Here is a 16,883-nt window from a genome sequence, read left to right on the forward strand (position 1 = left end):
CGGCGCCGGAGGGGTAGGGGAACCGGAGCCTCCTCGTTGTCCGGTGTATAGTCCTTTCTAGTAGCTTCTAGTAGGTTCTAGATAGGGTAGGTCTCCCACGCCGATTAGTCGGTGATGGGTAGCAGCTGTTCCCCTCCTTTTTTTCGGTGACCGCGTCATTCTTGATGCTGGATCCGACGAGGGGTAGTGGTGATTTTGTTTCTCCGGCAGACCCCGACGAGCATATCTTCGCTGATGTGCTTCTCGGTGGTAAGCTCGTGAGTATGGTGCTCATTTGGAGGGCTGCGCTGCTGATGTCGTCTTCGTGGTCTGCTCCGGTGGCGGCATCTCCATGGCGGTTCCTCCTTGTGCTGCGGTGGATTTGGGGGTGGAGGTGTCGGTGATGAGTCCAGGCTTCGATTTGGAGCGATGGATTTCTCCAGCTTCTTCCCCAGATTCGTCGACGGCAGAATAAGGTCAGTGTTTCCCGATGGCGCTTGGTTTGGGGGAGACATCGTCGTCTTTGTGGAATAAGATACTCCAGACTTCTCTCTTCTTCGTCGGCGTGTGCTCCGGTACCGGCGTCGGGTCTGTGAGGTCCTGTACAGGAGCTGAGGTGGCCTGCTGGTCGTCTTGCTGTCATTGCCTCTCGCGTGTGAAGCCACATAGGTATTGCGACGTGCTCGTCGTCTACGGAGTCTTCCGGTGATTTCAAGAAGGACGCGGTTCTGGTCTGAATGTAGATGTAGGTTTGTTTGTATGTATGGTGTGGTGTGAGTGTGTATACACATGTACGAACAGATACTACAGCTGCATGAATCTAGATAAGAGGCTTCAAAAAAAATTCCAAATGCTCTCCGCCGCTGCTCCCGTAATCGGCCCGCCGTCCGGAGCGTCATATCGGCTCAACTGTACTTTTATTATGCTATATGCTATGCATCTCAAAATAGAGAGATTCTATGAGAACAAAGCATATAATTATTTGAGTGAATGTTATTATAGTGTGAGATGTTTTTCTATTTATCTGCATGCTTTACTATGACTTTGTATGTATGCCATACGTCTCTACTACTATACATACATACATACATACTACATACGACTAAAAAACGAAGAAAGCAAACATACGTCGCACCCAAATTTCTGGAAAGTGACACGACGCATCAGGCCACCATGGCCGCAGCTCTGCTGCCGCTCGTGCCCGACTTGGCGACACACGCCTCACAAACGCAACAAAAAAAAACTCCAAAAAAAACACACCACCGCCATGTCACCGATCTCATAGCTTTACATATGTTTACACCCGCTCCAACTCCCCCCCCCCACCCCCCCCCCCCCCCCCCCCCCGACTGCCGCACGACGGCACCTGTGCGACACTGCCTAAGATGTTTACGCGTGGCGATCAACACACGCGAGATTGCGACTCTGCAGAGAGCCACGGGAGTTTATTTCGCATCGTCCGATCGAGCCGACTGTGATCGAGCCGATTCAACGACATCTTCAGAATAATCCAGCCGCTCCCTTCTCGTGGACACGGTGGAAGCCCCGGCTCTGCTAGGCCTGCAGACGCCGCCCACCGCCTGGTCGTTCTTCATCTTTAAGCTGGGCAGCATCTCCATGGCCGGAGCTGATGATGACCTCGATGGTGCGATCTGATGATGACCTCGATGGTGCGGTCTCAGCAGCTGCTGCCGACTTGACGGCGACGGTGTCCTGCTCGACCGTGAGCATTGATGGCACTAAGGGAGTATCGGACCATGTTCCCAGCACCGTATAGGAATATCCAGCGGCAGGATTTTCAATCGATGGCACTGGCTGGCGGCAGCAGAATTCTCCAAGCGACTACGAGGTGTGTGGCTCGAATGCTCGATCCGTGTTTGACGGAGCTGTCTACAGAACACGGACGGACGAGGATGGAACACCCGCCTGATTGATCATGGTTTGAGGGCTCGGCTCCCTGGAGCGGGCTGATCGCAGCCGGCTCGAACGATGCAAAATAAACTCCCACGACCTTCCCCGAAATCGCAATCCTGCGAGAGCTAATTGCCACACGTAATCATCCTGGGCGGTGTCGCACTGTTGCATCGTGCGGCACCGCCGCCGAGAATTTTGATCCCTCTCCACCACCTCCTACGCTTGCCTCCTAAGAAACACACCATGACACCATCACCACGTCCCCGAGTAGCCGCCGCTAGCTGGAGCCGTAGCCTTTCCCACGGCCGGCCACTGAGCCGGTGCGGCGGCATGGCTGTGGCGACACATGCGACGGTCATGGCGCTCCCTGTCTCGGAATATAGTTGTTCATGCAGCCCGCAGTCCATTGGCTTGTCCGAAGCAAAACAATTTTGGCCCGGCCCAAGCACGGCACGACCCGCTCCCTACCGTGCCCGGGCTTGGGCCGTCACCCCCGCCCGTGGGTTAGCACGGCCCGGCACGGAGTTAGCAGGCCGGCCCGATGGCAGCCCGCTAACTCCAAGGGTCACTCGGCCCACCCAGCCCACGGTCCCAACCCAAGCAAACCCTAACCTCCGCAGACCGCGGCTCCGCCCGACTGCCTCCCCGCCCCGCCCCTTATCTGCGCAGCAGCAGCAGGCGGTAGCGCCCCCTTCCCCCGCAGCCTCGCTCCCCCAACCGGCCAACCCTATCCCGCAACCGCCATCCCCGATGCACTCATTCCGCCGCCGCCTGGTGTCCTCGTCTCTGGCTCTCTGCGACCGCGAGACGGCGAGGGCGAGAAGCCGAGTTCGCGACTCCGCCCCGCCGCCTAGCTCATCGTCTCCGCCCCACCGGCCGCCCCCTCCTCGTCTTCGTAGCGCTAGGCGTCGCCTCCTGTAAGGATCGATGGACCAAGAGGGGGGGTGAATTGGTCCTTTTTCAAAATTCTAAAGCAATAAAACAACCTTAACCTATGCAAGGCTAGTAAGGCTCAATTCACCAACCGGCTAAACAAAGCAAACTACACAAGCTAACAAAGATATGAAACTAAGCAAGGTAGAGCTAAGCTATGATCTCTAAGGTCAAGCACATGAAAGAAAGCATGAAAGTAAGTGCTTGAAATGAAAGAGAGTGCAAGAGACAACCGAATTTTTCCCGTGGTTTCGATGTGTTGGCACACACCCCTAATCCACGTTGTGACACTCACTAAGAGTCTTGCCACCTCCCATGTCACCGAGACTTGGGCGCTCACTAAGAGTCTCCGTTCACAATCCCGGCGTGGTGGAGCTCAAGCCACGTACAATCTTCTTCTCCGGGCTCCCACAATCCTTGGCAAGCTCCGCGAGAAACACTTCGATCACCAAGATCGTCTAGGTGCTGCCAAACACCAAGAGTAACAAGTTCCTAAGCCTTCACTTGACCTACACTCAGTTGGCCCTAGCTCAAGCACACTTGCTACACTTGCAATGGATGAGTTCTTCAAGGTTGAAGCACAAACTAAGCACTAGATCTTCTCTCTTTTGCTCAAAGCTCTATTTCTTCTTCTCAAGGGTGGCCTCAGGTTTTCAAGGTGTCAAAGGCAACTGAAATGAACCAGGGGGTACCCTTATATAGAGTGGAGGAGGTCACATAGCCGTTGGAGGTTTTCTGCAGAAAAACTGTGACCACCGGAAGAACCGACGGTATAGAAAATGGGCATCGGTTCAACCGGTCTCTCTGTGTCAAAGAAGTAGCCGTTGGAGTTCTGACACAGTATCCACGCTTGCGTCATTGCACCGGTGCATGCTCCGTAGGGGCATCGGTTCAACCGGTGCTGAAGAGGTTCGCTGATCAACTCAAACAAGCGTTCTGGAACAAAGTACATCCAATGCACCGGTGCTTTGTTTCTGAACCATCGGTTCAACCGGTGCTGAAGAGAAGTTGGAGTCCATCAAACATGCTCTCTGGAACAAAAGACTTTCATTGAACCGGTGCTTTGATTCTGAACCGTCTGTTCAACCGGTGCTGAAGAGATGTTGAAATCCATCAAAACATGCTTTCTGGAACAAAGGACTTTCATTGCACCGGTGCTTTGATTCTGAACCGTCGGTTCAACCGGTGCTTTACTTGATGTCTGCCTTCATCCAGAGAAGATAGACCGACAGGGCATCGGTCCTTCCGCCATGCATCGGATGCTCCGATGCTAGTGCACCGGTTCAACCGGTGCTACTGATTTTCTTTGTTTTCAGCTGTTTTGACTTGGATTCGAATGTGACTTTGATTGTTTCTTCTTCCAAGAGTTGTGTTGACTTCTATTGACCATCTTTTGCTGTTTTTGAGTGAGTGTGTAATATGTCTAGGGCCAACTCAAGTTTGATCAAGCTACTAACTCATGAACCCCTCTTAATAGTGCGATCACTACAAAACTATAAAACCTATACTAACCTAAGTGTCCTTCTCAACCTTGTGACACTTAGGACTAGAAAGATCCTTAGCCTTGACAAATATAAGTTAAAAACCGAGATCGCCTTTTTGAATGACCGAAATTGAGGGGCCTCTTTTGACATATGACCAAATGAGCGATAATGATCTATTAAGCTGCACAAACTCATTAGTCACAATAATGGTTGTCATTAATCACCGAAACATACCTTGAGGGCCTAGATGCTTACAATCTCCCCCTTTTTGGTGATTGATGACAACACAAACATAAATAACGAGAGAGCGAGAAAGATAAAGCAGGAAAAACACGAGCAAACCAAAAGCAGGACCAAAGAGCTCAACGGCTCAAACGAAATCCATAGATATGTCTCAAAGAGCGGCATACTCAAACGACAAATGTACATATCCATGAATTAACACCAAATGTGATACAAAGAATCAAAGTCCTGAAAACTACGAGCTCTCTCTCTAGCTCTACCTCTACCCTCCCCCTAACACCTCTCCCCCTTTGGCAACAAAGCACCAAAAAGGAAGGTGATCTAATCCTGAGCAGGAGAAGGCGGGGTCTTCCGGCTGGGTCCGGTGGAGAACTGAGCGGCGGAGTCGTCGGCGTCGTCGTCTATCCAGTCGTCATCGACCGAAGAAGACTTCTGCTCGACCGGAGTCGTCGGAGCAGCAGAAGTAGCTGGAGTAGCGGTAGGAGCTGGCGCGGCGACGATCGTGGAGTCCGTCGGAGGAGCAGACGTGACGGGAGTCAGGTCTGGCTGAGTGGGGCGCACGACGGACGGACGGAGCACCTCGGGCTGAGAAGGAGAGTCGAACGTGAGTGACTGAGCCGAGGGGTGCTGGAGCTGGTGTAGGATCTGCTGCTGTCTATGAAACTCTGCACGCTGCTCGGCTGTCCAGACACTAGGCTGTGGAGCAGGAGCCGGGGCAGCAGTAGGAACAGGACTGGCAAACAACCCGGTCGGTAGAAGTGGTGACACCGGGAAAGATGACAAGGGTGTCTGCATGAAACCAGCCAGCAGGTGGAGGAGGAGCAGTGAGGTCGAACTGGAGCTGCTGGGGTGTAGGGAGCTGAGGCTCTGGCAGTCCAGTGTGTCGGTACAGCTGATCGAAGCATCCCGAGAAGAAGGTAAACATCTGCTGCTGGATCTGGGACTGCTGCTGAAGCTGTAACCTCATGGCCTACTGCTGCTGTCGAATCCCCTCAAGCACCAGAGTCTGGGCCTCCTGCTGGCGAGCCTGCTCGGCCTGCATGCTCAGCTGAGCTGCTGCAAATCTGTCCTGCTGATCTGAGAGCCGAGTAAGAATAGCAGCGAGTGCATCTGGCTGAGTGACCTGAGCGGTGGAGACTGGAGGAGCGGGGGCTCGTGCTGCACCAGAAGATCCTGCCTCATCATCATGAGCTCCTCGAGGGACGGTAACAGTGGGAATGAAGTCCTCGTCATCCTCCGAGTCCTCTGAGTCAGTGATCAGGTAGTGTGGGAGCTGGGCCTCTGCAGCTGCTAGTGAAGCGTCCTCGGCTGCTGTCGGATCATCTGCAACTCTGCCCTCAGCCAAGAAATGCTCATCCAGAACCCGCTGTGCTCGGCGCTGGCCTCTCGAGCCACGACGACCGTCTCGAGGAGTAGCTGGTGAGTAAAAACTGAACTGTGTCCTCGAGTGCTCCAGCTCATCCATATGCTCATTCTGACTTAGCTGAGCCAGAATCCAACAGATCCAATGAGCAAACGGATGCCGACGGTGAACTGTCATGCCATCCAGAATCACATCCTCTAGCTCGCAGATAAAGAAGTCGACTAGGTCAAAGTCACGACCTGTCATGATATAAAGTAGAAGCCACTGCTGCAGAGCTGTGATCCCCTCGTTGTATCCAATCCGAAACAACAAGCTCTTCCTCAAGGCTAGATGGATAGTGTGTGCCATGGGAGTCAGCCTGTCCGGAGTCCTCGGTGTGCCAGGCAGGAAAGGCTGCTGAAACAGAACACTGATCTCCTCATCAGATGGAACGTGAGACTCGTGAGGACGTCGAGGAGGTACCGTGCTGCCATAAGCCTGATAGTGTATGAAGTGTGGCTCCTCGGCAATCTGAACTCCAAGATAGGTAGCCAGTCGTGCTCGGGTCAAGCGATAGTGCCTTTCCTGGAACATGAAGTCTATAAACTGCCGGTCCTCCTCAATAAACAGAGTGGCGTAGAAGACTCGAACCCACTCTCGAATATACCTGGACCTCTCACTGAGTAGAGCAGGCAATCCAACATATCTCTCAAAGAGAGGAAGCACTGGAGTCCCACCTGCTGCTACACGCATAGCTACCCAGTGGAGCATCTTGTGCTCACTAATCTTGATGTCCAACTGGCATTAGGTGTGGTAAAAAGACTCCTGAAGCAGAGTGTAAAAACGACGATCAACCCCGACATCCCTCTGCTCGGGAAACCACTGCTCTGGGGTCACATAACGCAATCTCTTGACCCTAGGTCCTGGAATACCCCTGAGATCGAACAACTCAACCTCGGGCAGCTCCTCACCACTGTCCTGACCACCTGTCTGAGTCTGACTGTCGGTGTGCTGCTGCGGTGCATGACCTGCTCCCCTCTGAGTGCCACCACCTCGAGTCCGTGGACGTGAGCGGGACTCAGGTGTGGCCTGAGCTGTCTGAGTACGTCCTGAGCGACGTAACTGCTGCTGTGGCTCCCCCTGAGCCTGAGGCTCTCTGATCCTGAGTGAGCCCTGCCTGTCAGCTGCATCTGCCACTGCCTCGGCCTGCTCTCGCTCGCGGTCCTCACGGGTGCGCTTCTTCTTTTTCTGCACAACCATCTTGCTCTTGCCCTTCTTGTCACCAGCCATCTGACATAGAGAGTCAAAACAAAGTTTTGATTTGAGCCTATGACGTGAAATCTAGTGGATAGCAGCCTTGATATCGATGACACGCTAAAGGATTTAACAGATATCTATGTGAGCATGTGCAAAGATAAGTGACAAGATTCTTGTGTGTGTGATCAAGTCAATGATATATGTAAACATGTGTGCAAAGGATGATGTAACAAAGGAAATTCACTTTGCAACAAGATGTAAAGGTCATACCCTTGCAGATCAGGGAAGAAATCGAAGAAAAAAACCTAAGAGGCAATTTCTCGAGCACCTTGAGTGCGCCTGATCAAGGGGTGTAGGGAGTGAGACAGAGCCCTTGCTGCGGCTCGAGTAGGGCAAAGGAGCAGGGGAACGCGCGTGCGGAGGTGCTGCGAAGCGGCGGCGCTGCACGTGGAAGGCGACGGCGCGCGGTGCGGGCGGCGCAGGGGAGCGCAGGGCGGCGCAGCGTGGCGCGGGCACAGGCGCGGCGCGTGCGCGAGCGCTGGCGCGTGGCGTGGCGGCGAAGTTGGGCAGGAGCGGCGCGCGTGCGGCAGTGGAGGGGCGTCGCGGGAGTGGCGGCGGCGAAGCGGCGTACGGGCGCGGGGTGCAGGGCGGCAGTTTCGCGAGGAGGAAGAGGAACAGGAGTGAGACTGACGCGTGGGCCCGTGGAAGAATTAAGTGAAAACAGAACGGACGGGCCCGCCAACCCTAAGCACCGGAAGGTCCGATAGTGCAGAGAAAAAGACCGTCGGTGTAATCACCGGTGTAAGTTTGACCAGATCTGAACGAGATTGAAACGTGGTCAGAAGGGCACCGGAAGATCCGCCACTGAGGCACCGGAACATCCGATGGGCGTCGGTGTATCTGCAGGAGTAAGGTCCAGAGGCTATGCAAGGCCCATTTACTCCACGCAGTAGCACCGGTTGAACTGATGCTGAAGCGTCGGTTCATCCGCTATACATCGGAAGCACCGGTGAGCCATCGGAGTAACGGCCGGAGGTTGTTCCAGAGGCGTTGCAGAAACCTAGCCACGAAGACTTAAGCACCGGTTGAACCGATGAGATGAAAAACACGGCGTCGGTTTGACCGGTGGTTAAAGAAATTTTCTGCTGAACTACAAACTCTACTTCTGATCCAAAAACTCAAAGCCAAAGCCATAAACACTCAGTTTTGGATCATTTTCGAGAGATAACCTCACCCCTCAAACACTCAAACTAAATGCTCGCAAGCTTTTATATTAACTTAGGCAAATTAAGAACCAAGCGAGGTTTAAACACAAAAACCAAATGTATGAGCCACTTTGCCTATGAACTTAGAGATTTAAACTTTAAGTTCGATAGGACGTGACTCAATAGGCATGAAAGCACAACATTGATCTTATCACTCTTGTGGAGATGATATATCATATTTAGCATGAATATCTTTCTCGAAGTGTGATTTGCTCCCTTGTGATGCTACTAACGTGATGCAATGCCAATGCAAAGCATGAAATTAAACATGGATGCATTCTATATGACAAGCACATGCATTGCAAAATTTAAATCTATCTTGTCAAGTTTGAACCCTCGTCAAGCTTCTTCATGATGAACCATTCTTCATGCCATGAGCAAAACCAAGACCACCGGCTCATGCAAGACCCATGTTCATCACTATCTTGACAAGGTTAGACAAGCCCCTAGCACATGTACATATGAAATGCATCTATATGACAAGGCAATTATATGACGTTAGAAGCATCTAGAACGTTAAGCTCACTCCTTAGCCTAACAAAAGTACTCTCGTCTAAAGGTTTTGTGAATATATCCGCCAATTGCTCCTCGGATCTCACACTTTGTAGAGATATATCTCCTTTGGCTTCGTGATCACGCAAGAAGTGATGGCGAATATCAATGTGCTTTGTGCGAGGGTGTTGAACCGGATTTTTGGCAATTTTTACGGCACTTTCATTATCACAAAGGAGCGGGATCCTATCTAGTTTCACACCAAAGTCCAAAAGGGTTTGCTTCATATATAGGATTTGGGCACAACATGCACCGGCCGCTATATATTCCGCTTCCGCGGTGGACAAAGCCACGGAATTTTGCTTCTTACTCGACCAAGAAACTAGAGAACGCCCAAGCAAGTGGCAACCCCCGGAGGTACTCTTGCGATCCACACGGCTTCCGGCAAAATCCGAATCCGAGTATCCCAAGAGATCTAAACTAGCGCATTTGGGGTACCACAAGCCTATGCTAGGGGTGTGCTTGAGATACCGAAGGATCCTATTCACAGCCGAAAGGTGTGACTCCTTTGGGTTAGCTTGAAAGCGGGCACACAAGCACACACTAAACATTATATCGGGCCTAGATGCGGTAAGGTAAAGCAAAGACCCTATCATTGAACGATAGAGGGATTGATCAACCGGTTTACCGTCCACATCCAAGTCGAGATGCCCATTGGTTGCCATGGGTGTCTTGATTGGCTTGCACTCATCCATCTTGAACTTATTCAAGATATCTTTAGTATATTTTTCTTGATGGATGAATGTCCCTTCCTTCATTTGTTTGACTTGAAAACCAAGGAAGAAGGTCAATTCGCCAATCATGGACATCTCGAATTCCCTAGACATCATGGTAGCAAACTCATGGCTTAGTAAATCATTAGTTGAGCCAAAGATAATATCGTCAACATAAATTTGACAAATGAAAAGATCCCCGTTGACGTCTTTTGTGAACAACGTGGTGTCCACCCTCCCGATCTTGAAGCCTTGCATGATTAGGAAGTCACGAAGCCTCTCATACCAAGCCCTTGGAGCTTGTTTTAGCCCATAGAGTGCCTTGTGCAACCTATAAACATGGTTAGGATTCCTCGGATCTTCAAACCCGGGAGGTTGCTCAACATAAACAAGTTCGTTAATAACGCCATTTAAGAATGCACTTTTCACATCCATTTGATACAACTTAATGTTATGATGTGAAGAGTAAGCAAGAAGGATACGGATAGCTTCAAGTCTTGCGACCGGAGCAAAGGTTTCACCAAAATCCAAACCTTCGACTTGAGAAAACCCTTTTGCCACAAGTCTTGCTTTGTTGCGTATCACCACCCCATGTTCATCTTGCTTGTTTCGAAAGACCCACTTGGTGCCGATGATGTTCTTGTCTTTTGGAGGAGCTTCGAGGACCCAAACTTCATTGCGGGTGAAGTTGTTCAATTCTTCTTACATGGCCATCACCCAATCCGAGTCCTCAAGTGCTTCCTCTATGCTAGTGGGTTCAATACAAGAAACAAACGAGTGATATTCACAAAATGAAGCATGCTTAGAGCGAGTTCTTACTCCCTTTGAAGGACTACCAATGATTTGACCAATTGGATGATCCTTGGAGATGCGACCATGCTTCACTAGCGGTATTTGCGTGGATGCTTGTTGGGGTGGATCTTGTGTGACTTGTGCTTGTTGTGGAACACTTTGCTCTTCTTGTTCTTGGACTTGGGGTGTTGGTGTTGGCACATCTTCTTGAGGTAGTGGATCATCTTTTTCTTGATCTTCATCCATTTGGGGCACCGTGGAGGTGCTTGGTGTAGATGAGGAAGGTCCTCCCCCTTGATCATTGCCTTCACACACCTCTTCCGGCTTGATATCCCCAATGGACATATTTTTCAAAGCTTCATCAATCTCCTCATCACCTACATTTTCATAGCCAACAACCTCCTCTTGGGAGCCATTAGATTCATCAAACTCCACATCACATGTTTCTTTAACTAACCCGGAGGTTTGATTGAATACTCTATATGCTTTGGAGTTTGATGCATAACCAAGAAAGAAACCTTCATCACATCTACTTTCAAACTTACCGAGCCTTTTCTTCTTGTAGATGAAGCATTTGCAACCAAAGACTCGAAAGTATGATATATTTGGTTTCTTCCCGGTGATGAGCTCATATGGAGTTTTCTTGAGGAGTCGGTGAGGATACACTCGGTTGGGTGCATGACACGCCGTGTTGATTGCTTCCGCCCAAAACTTCTCGGACGTGCCATAATCATCCAACATTGCTCTTGCTAGGGTGATGAGTGTCTTGTTCTTTCTTTCCACCACTCCATTTTGTTGAGGCGTGTAGGTGGCGGAAAACTAATGCTTGATGCCCTCTTCATCGCACCATTCTTCAATCTTCATGTTCTTGAACTCGGTGCCGTTGTCACTCCGGATCTTCACAATTGGGGAGTTGTACTCCCTTTGAGCTCTTCTTGCAAATGTCTTGAAGAGTTCCGGAGTTTCACCCATATCGCCTAGAAACATAACCCAAGTGTAACGTGAAAAATCATCAACAATTACTAGGCAATAGAGGTTACCACCAATGCTCTTGTATGTAGTTGGACCAAAGAGATCCATGTGAAGTAGCTCGAGCGGCTTGGAGGTAGACAACATCGTCTTGATGGGATGATGTGTTGCAACTTGCTTCCCGGCTTGACATGCTTTACATAGCTTGTTCTTCTCAAAGGTGACGTCCTTCAAGCCGGTGATCATCCCTCTCTTGTGGGCTTTCTTGAGGTTGCTCATGCCAATATGAGCAATTCTTCTATGCCAAAGCCACCCAAGAGAAGACTTGGTGAAGAGGCATGTCATGGTGCTTGTTTGCTTTGAAGAAAAGTCCACTAAATAGATGTTGCCATGCCTAAACCCCGTGAATACCATTGACTTGTCTTCTTCAAGAGTTACTACAACACCATTCTTGTCAAAGGTACACGTTAGTCCAAGATCACATAATTGAGCAATAGAAATGAGATTAAAACTAAGTGCTTCTACAAACAAAACATTTGAAATAGATAAATCTTTAGAGATAGCTATTCTAACCAAACCTAAGACTTTCCCCCTTGAGTTATCACCATAGGTGACATGTTCATGATCGCCGGGGTCTTCAAGAGAGGTGAACATGCTATCATTGCCAGTCATGTGTTGAGAGCAACCGCTATCAAGTACCCAATGTTTTCCACCGGCTTTGTAGTTCACCTACACACATGAGAATTCACTTTTGAGTTTTGGGAACCCAAACAAGCTTTGGGCCTTGCACATGTGTGACAAGAGCTTTTGGGACCCAAAGTTGCTTGGGAAGCTTCTTCTTTGACTCCTTAGTGAGTTTGCCAATGAATTTGGCCTTCACCTTGCCCTTCACTTTACTCAAGAGAAAATGGTTATTTTCAAACATTGAAGAGTAATTCTTGGGTAATTTAGGAAGAGGACGTGATGGTAAAGTGCACTCCCTAGTGTGGTGCCCGGTGACTTGGCAATGTTGGCAATATGATCCAACTTCCTTGATGAAGCTAATCTTGATCTCCGGAGAAGGAGTAGTAGCTATGTTTGGCTCCGGAAATGAACCAAGACCTCTCTTGCCATAGTCACGGGCATTGTTGAAGAGAATCTCCTTGTGGATGTATTCTCCTCTTGAGAGCTTCTCCACACTACTCTTGAGGCTTGCAACTTGATCCATCAATTCCTTTTCCCTAGAAGGTGCAAGCTCGGGCAAAGCATTAGTAGCATTTGCATTAATGAGTAGGTCATCACATGAAGTAGAAGCATTGACCTTCTCAATAGTTTCATGAGCAAAGTTCTCAAGACTTGGGTCAATTGATTCATAGGCAAATTCAAGTTCTTGATACTTGTGAGCCAACTCCCTATGCTCTTGTTTAAGCTTTTTGTGGCTCTCTTCAACTTGCTTAGCAAGTACAAGTGACTCATTGTGCTTTTTGAGCAAGTCATTGTACTTGCCAAGCAAATCGGAGTGGGCAAGCTCTAACTTGGCACGAGTGCTCTCAAGAACCTTGACTTTGCCCTTTTCCCTCTTGATAACGGATGTATACTCATTAATGAGATTAGCAAACTCATTAGGGTCAAGCTCATCATCACTATCATTTTCACTCTCACATACCTTAGAGTTACCTTTGGCCATGAGGCACATTGGAGGTGGAGGTAGTGATGGTTCTTCATTTGTGAGGGCGATGGTGACTATGTCTTCTTCATCACTTGATTCTTCGCTTGATGAGACATCGGTCACCCACTCTTGCTTTTCCACCAAGAAGCTTCTCTTGGTGCTGCCCCTTTTCTTTGGGAAGAGCTTGGTCTTTTTGTCATGGCTCTTCTTCTTCTCAAGCTTCTTGTTCTTGTTTTTCTTCTCATCTTCTTCATCATCGCTCGAATCATGGCGATGTTTGCCTTTGTTATCCTTCTTTCTCTTGTCCGGCTTGGGGCAATCGGGAGAAATGTGTCCTTTTTCCCCACAATTGTAGCATGTTTTGTACTTGACATCTTCCCTATACCGGAACATCCTTCTTTTGGGGTCAAAGTTGTAACCCTTCTTTTTTATCTTGTCGCTCAAGCGTGTGAACTTTCTCATCATGAGAGCAAGTTCCCCATCTTCTTCATTATCGGATGAGCTTTCATGATGATCTTCTTCTTCATTGCTTGAGCTAGATTCTTGCTTGATCATCTTGAGCTTGCGGTGCTTGTTGGCCTTGGTTTTGAGAGCAATTGATTTGCTTGTTGTTGGCTCTTCTGTCATACCAAGGATACTCATTTCATGAGCGCGAATTTCGCCCACAAGCTCTCCCACTTCCATTGTATCAAGATTCTCCTTTTGAAGCATAGCATTGATAATGTTGTACTTGGGCTTCGGAAGGAGCATGAGAATCTTGCGGTTGATGGAGCCACTGTCAATTTTGGAAACTTCAAGAGCATTAATGTCCTTGACAATGACATTCAAGCGGGAATACATATCATTGCAATTTTCATGAGCAAGCATTTTAAAAGAATCATATTTTGCTCTAAACAAGTGATATTTTTGTTCACGGACTTTTGTGGAGCCTTCATGAATTTCAATTAGCTCTTTCCATATATCACTTGCTAAGTCCATGCCATTTACTCTAGCAAAGACTTCCTCACTAATGGCTTCGAAAATTGCATTTCTAGCCTTTGCATTCCATTTTAATTGCTCCGTGGTGGGAGTTCCGGTGAACCCGGTCTTTGTTGCCAACCACACTTCGGGGGCAATCGCATCAAGGTATGCGGCCATACGAACTTTCCAATAGGCAAAGTTCTTGCCCTCGAAGTGAGGCGGCGAACCTCCCATCTTGGCCATAGCTCTAGGCGGTGAAGCCTAATGATCCAAATGAGCAACGAGACTCTGATACCAATTGTAAGGATCGATGGACCAAGAGGGGGGGTGAATTGGTCCTTTTTCAAAATTCTAAAGCAATAAAACAACCTTAACCTATGCAAGGCTAGTAAGGCTCAATTCACCAACCGGCTAAACAAAGCAAACTACACAAGCTAACAAAGATATGAAACTAAGCAAGGTAGAGCTAAGCTATGATCTCTAAGGTCAAGCACATGAAAGAAAGCATGAAAGTAAGTGCTTGAAATGAAAGAGAGTGCAAGAGACAACCGGATTTTTCCCGTGGTTTCGATGTGTTGGCACACACCCCTAATCCACGTTGTGACACTCACTAAGAGTCTTGCCACCTCCCATGTCACCGAGACTTGGGCGCTCACTAAGAGTCTCCGTTCACCATCCCGGCGTGGTGGAGCTCAAGCCACGTACAATCTTCTTCTCCGGGCTCCCACAATCCTTGGCAAGCTCCGCGAGAAACACTTCGATCACCAAGATCGTCTAGGTGCTGCCAAACACCAAGAGTAACAAGTTCCTAAGCCTTCACTTGACCTACACTCAGTTGGCCCTAGCTCAAGCACACTTGCTACACTTGCAATGGATGAGTTCTTCAAGGTTGAAGCACAAACTAAGCACTAGATCTTCTCTCTTTTGCTCAAAGCTCTATTTCTTCTTCTCAAGGGTGGCCTCAGGTTTTCAAGGTGTCAAAGGCAACTGAAATGAACCAGGGGGTACCCTTATATAGAGTGGAGGAGGTCACATAGCCGTTGGAGGTTTTCTGCAGAAAAACTGTGACCACCGGAAGAACCGACGGTATAGAAAATGGGCATCGGTTCAACCGGTCTCTCTGTGTCAAAGAAGTAGCCGTTGGAGTTCTGACACAGTATCCACGCTTGCGTCATTGCACCGGTGCATGCTCCGTAGGGGCATCGGTTCAACCGGTGCTGAAGAGGTTCGCTGATCAACTCAAACAAGCGTTCTAGAACAAAGTACATCCAATGCACCGGTGCTTTGTTGCTGAACCATCGGTTCAACCGGTGCTGAAGAGAAGTTGGAGTCCATCAAACATGCTCTCTGGAACAAAAGACTTTCATTGAACCGGTGCTTTGATTCTGAACCGTCGGTTCAACCGGTGCTGAAGAGATGTTGAAATCCATCAAAACATGCTTTCTGGAACAAAGGACTTTCATTGCACCGGTGCTTTGATTCTGAACCGTCGGTTCAACCGGTGCTTTACTTGATGTCTGCCTTCATCCAGAGAAGATAGACCGACAGGGCATCGGTCCTTCCGCCATGCATCGGATGCTCCGATGCTAGTGCACCGGTTCAACCGGTGCTACTGATTTTCTTTGTTTTCAGCTGTTTTGACTTGGATTCGAATGTGACTTTGATTGTTTCTTCTTCCAAGAGTTGTGTTGACTTCTATTGACCATCTTTTGCTGTTTTTGAGTGAGTGTGTAATATGTCTAGGGCCAACTCAAGTTTGATCAAGCTACTAACTCATGAACCCCTCTTAATAGTGCGATCACTACAAAACTATAAAACCTATACTAACCTAAGTGTCCTTCTCAACCTTGTGACACTTAGGACTAGAAAGATCCTTAGCCTTGACAAATATAAGTTAAAAACCGAGATCGCCTTTTTGAATGACCGAAATTGAGGGGTCCTCTTTTGACATATGACCAAATGAGCGATAATGATCTATTAAGCTGCACAAACTTATTAGTCACATTAATGGTTGTCATTAATCACCGAAACATACCTTGAGGGCCTAGATGCTTACACCTCCTCATCTCCGCTTCGTCGGCCGACAGTGGGCTAGCACGGCACGTGCCTGGGCTGTCGGGCGAGCCAGTGGGCTAACATGGCACGGCCCAGTGGGATATTGGGCCGGGCTAGGCATGGCTCGATAAAGAACGGGCCAAGGCGGGCCCATGCCAAGGCCGGGCCGGACGGCCCGAATGGCCATCTATATCTCGGAATATCATGGAGCCAGCCAAGCCCCGGCTGCCGCCCCTACGTCCCGACGAATCGCCCCCGGCCCAGAGTGTGGCCGCCGGGTCAAAAGGCGGTCGCAGCCCGCGCAGATCGAGCTCGAGCGCAACTTGTGCGCGCGCGCCCCCGGCCGGCAAGATCTCGGGGCCCCTGCGTGCCACGATTTTCAGATCACGGCCGCGCGCGCCTTTCCGGCTGACGCGACGCGAGGTACCAGCAAGGTTCACCAAACCGGTGGGAACCGGTCCGGTTTGACCGGTTACCGGTCAAACCGGTCCGGCCCGGTTCCGGTTTGGTCCGGTACCCAACCGGCCAAAATTCAAAATTTAAATTTAAATTCAAAAAATGAAAAATTCCCAAAAAATTCCTAAAAATACTTCAAGGTGCAATGAATCTAATAGTATCAAATTTTCTCAAAAATTTGTTCATTTAGTATAGTTTGCGGGGATTTAAAGTTAAATCAAAAAAGAAAAAAGAAAAAAATGGGCCGGCCCATTAAAGCCCACCGGTCAAACCGGTCAAACCGGCCGGTAAACCGGTCAAACCGGTCGGTAAACCGGTAAA

Source organism: Panicum virgatum, chromosome 3K, assembly GCF_016808335.1.
Source record: "Panicum virgatum strain AP13 chromosome 3K, P.virgatum_v5, whole genome shotgun sequence".
Taxonomy (NCBI): Eukaryota; Viridiplantae; Streptophyta; class Magnoliopsida; order Poales; family Poaceae; genus Panicum; species Panicum virgatum.